The sequence below is a fragment of the Octodon degus genome, unplaced genomic scaffold (genome assembly GCF_000260255.1).
Source record: "Octodon degus isolate 3935 unplaced genomic scaffold, OctDeg1.0 scaffold00050, whole genome shotgun sequence".
Classification (NCBI taxonomy): domain Eukaryota; kingdom Metazoa; phylum Chordata; class Mammalia; order Rodentia; family Octodontidae; genus Octodon; species Octodon degus.
Genome location: NW_004524626.1, coordinates 10388452 through 10392350, shown reverse-complemented (window position 1 = coordinate 10392350; position 3899 = coordinate 10388452).

Below are 3899 nucleotides of genomic sequence, written 5' to 3'. Positions count from 1 at the left end.
GGGGGCAGTTTTGGTGGAAGAAGCTCTGGCAGTCCCTGTGGTGGTGGTGGTGATGGATCTGGTGGTGGAGCTGGTGAGTATGAAGCAGAAGGTTTTTAAAAAGCAATAGAGGATCTGGTGAGATAGCTCAGTAGAGTAAAGCACCTGCTTAGGCAAGCACAGGCAAGCACAGGGACTGCAGTTCGATCCCCAGCACCACATGCCACGCCAGCCCCACCCCCGGGGCAGGCTGAGCCAGACACAGAGTCCAGGCTTAGTGATGCACACCTGTAATCCCAGAACTGGGGAGATCGAAGCAGGAGCACCACCATGAGTCTGAGCTGCGTAGTGAGACCCTATAACAACAAAATACATTAAAAACCAAACAAACAAAAAACAGAAAAGGGACACAGTTCTTGGCAGGAGAGAGAGCGAGGGGTTGTCAGGAAAGCAGCAGGTTACTTGAAGATAGTCATCCCAAATGTATGAGAGAAGCTGTAAAAATCTGCCACAGAAGGAACAATGATCCACAGTCAGAAAAGTTACTGCCGCTCCAACAGGAAACCCTTCTGGTTCAGGACTTCATAGCCACATTTTGCAAATGTGCAGCTATTGCTTAATGCAAGGTAGTGTCAACTAGATGTACATTGCTGAGGTCTTTCTTCTGCTGTAGCTTTGTCTTTTTCTTTCTTTTCACTACATGAGGTATATTGCCTGGAAATTGTGGTAGTGGTACCAGGAATAAAAAACTAAGACATTTTTAACTTAAAGAAAAAAAATTCCAATATTACAACAAAACTATTTTAAAACAGGCAAATGATGTTAATAGACATTTTTGAAAAGAAGACAGGCCAATGGTTAACAAGTATATAAAAACATATTTGAAATCATTAGCTACCAAGGAAATGAAAATCAAAACCACCAGGAGTTATCCCTGAAAAGATGGGATTCCTGTTTCTTATGCAACCTGGGAAGGAAGCTGGACATGGTGGTGCAGACCCTGGGAGTGTGTTCAAAAATAAACACTCTAGGGGCTAGGGAGATAGCTCAGTAGAATGAGTGCTTGTCTGGCAAGCGTAAGGGCCTGGGTTCAACCCCCAGTTCTGCAAAAACAAACAAACAAACAAACAAACAAACAAACAAACACTCTGGAGGGGCTGGCCAAATAGCTCAGTGGACTAAAGTGCCTGCAAGCAGGCACAGGGTCCAGGGGTCGATTTGGGGGCCTGCCATGCAGCCCCAGGTAGGGGAGGGCACTGAGACGGCAACTGAGACTGGGTGTGGTGGTGCACACCTGTAAACCCAGATCTTGGGAGGCTGTAAACAGGCTTGGACATTAGGAGTAGATCTAGTAGTGAGACCCTGAACACCCTGTAGACCCTTCCCTAAAATACATAAATAATAAACACTCTGGGAGGAGGCTGAGGCAGGAGGACCACAAGTGCGAGTCCAGCCTGGGCAACCTAGAGAGGCCATGTCTTAAGATAGAAATAAAAGAAGTCAAGGTCTTACTTCATACACAGGCCCTGATGAAATCCCTAGCACAGCAAAAACTAAGATGAAGGAAAACACTAAATAGAAATAATGAGATTATGCTTTTCTCTTAAGTGCATACAAGAAACCGTCTCCTATCACCCAGGAAGAGTTCATGCGGCCCATCATCTCCAAAAGGAAGACCTATGGGAGCTAAGACTCTTCTCTAGGATGTGCAGGACAGACCATAAACTGTGTGTGTGTGTGTGTGTGTGTGTGTGTGTGCGCACACACATGGGCGCTCACGGACCCACTTAGGTATCTGCTCCTGAAAGCTTTCCCTTCCTTCTAAAGTAAAGCTCCTGGTACTGCCATTTGGAGGTGCCATGAAGCCCTTGGGAGGAGGTGGGCAGCTGACAGCAGACCCCATACACTGAGTTTTGTGTGTGTGTGTGTGTGTGTGTGTGTGTGTGTGTGTGGCCAGCTCAGCCCACCAGGGGGAGCAACTGGCTGGCATGTGGTGCTGGGGTATCGAACCGCGGTCCCTGTGCTTTTCCAAGCTTGTTCCAAATAGGTGCTTTAGACCACTGAGCCATCTCTCCAGCCCGCAATTTAGCAACTTTTTTTTTTTTGCGGAACCAGGTATTGAACTCAGGCCCTTGCACTTGCCAGGGAAGCACTTATTCCACTGAGCCATCTCCCCGGCTTGAGTATTTCTTTTTAAAAGTATTTAGCACAGGGTCTACAGGATCTCATTATACAGATTGGATTTGCAGTGATCCTCCTGTTTTCAGCTTCCCAAGCACTGGGATTACAGGCGAGCACCCCCACGCCCGTCTCAATCACCATCTCAACTCCACCCCGGGGGCGGGGCCCGCACCGCACCGCACACTGGAGGTTGAACCCTGGTCCCTGCGCCTGCCTAAGCAGGTGCTTTTAGTCCGCTGAGCTGTCTGCTCGGCTCCGCTGAGTATTTACATTTTAAAAATTTATTACTGCAAATGACACATTGCCAAGACTCCTCCTCCCCCTCACTTAGAACACAACGACGCCCGCTCTCCCTCTTGCCACATCTGAAGAAGTCTGAGAGGTTCTTTGGTCTTCATAAGGGGTGTTCAAAAATAAAAATGTGGTGACTGCTGCTGCCCAGTGCCGTCCACTGAAGAGGCAGCTCATAAGAGCATGACCATGTGTCCTAATTCACCTCCTTCGCTGAATCTGTCACCATGGGATTTCTGCCGCCTCTCCTGACCCCAGCAAAATGACGCCGGAAGTCAGTGTTTTGAATTGGTTCAGGACATCCGGGCAGCCTAAGTGTGCAACCAAAGGCGCTCACAAAAGAAGACTTGCAGAACTGCTTCAGAAAGTAGCAAGAATGCTGGGATGTGTGTATTCAAAGCAAGGTGAGGGCTCTGAGGCCAGTTAATGGCACTGTTACTTATTGTAATAATTTTTAAAGTAAACATCCACCATATTTCTAAATGTTACTGCACACTTCTTAGAAATTCCTCTATGCTGGAGGAGCGAGGCTAGCTTGGGAAATTCAGTGATTTAGAAAGAGTCTGTCTCAAAATAATAGAAGGGTACTGAGGGCTGAAGATATAGCTCAGTGCAAGTGTGTGGGTTCCATCCCCAGTTACTGTCCGCCCCCAAAGAGTAAATAAATAAGGAAGCGACAAAACCTTCAGTTTTCTGCTATAAGAAAGTCTGTGCTGGTATAGCAATTCTGTTCTTTAAAATCTTCAAGAGTCCAATTTTCCCCCCATGGTTCTCCCATGCCAGAGCTGATGCACAGTCCTCATGGGCCAAGTCCATAACAGCGCCACTAGGGCTCAGTGCCAGCCACCAAGAAATGGGAAAGTGAGAGAAGGGCACCTGCCTTCCCTTTGAGAAAGCTAGGTGCACAACTAACTCTACTCACACCCCATTGGCCAGGACTTGGTCACATGACCCTATGTAGTCACCTGACTCAGATATGGAAACCTGGGAAATTTAGTCCTTTCTCTGATCATGAGCCTCGCTGTAACTTGAGAATTCTGTTATGATCAGTAGGAACAAGCTATATCTGAAGGTATCAAGGGCAACATTTAAAAAGGAAGGCATTGGCAGATGACAGTACCGATGGTCACACACAGCAATGAACTGAGAAGCAGAGTGAGTGCCCAGGAATGTTGGTAAGATCTGTCCAGCAGAATTTCACAGCAGTGGCACACTAGGTTTTGTCTCTCCTGTTCTCCTTTCCAAGTAGGACTGTGTGTGTGAGACACCCTGGACCACCAGTAGATGCCAGGAATGGAAAGAGACAGATGGGTGTCTCTTTTCTTTTGTAGACTTGCTCTTAAGAGTTACATCTCTTCTTCTTTCTTCTTCTTCTTCTTCTTCTTCTTCTTCTTCTTCTTCTTCTTCTTCTTCTTCTTCTTCTTCTTCTTCTTCTTCTTCTTCTTCTT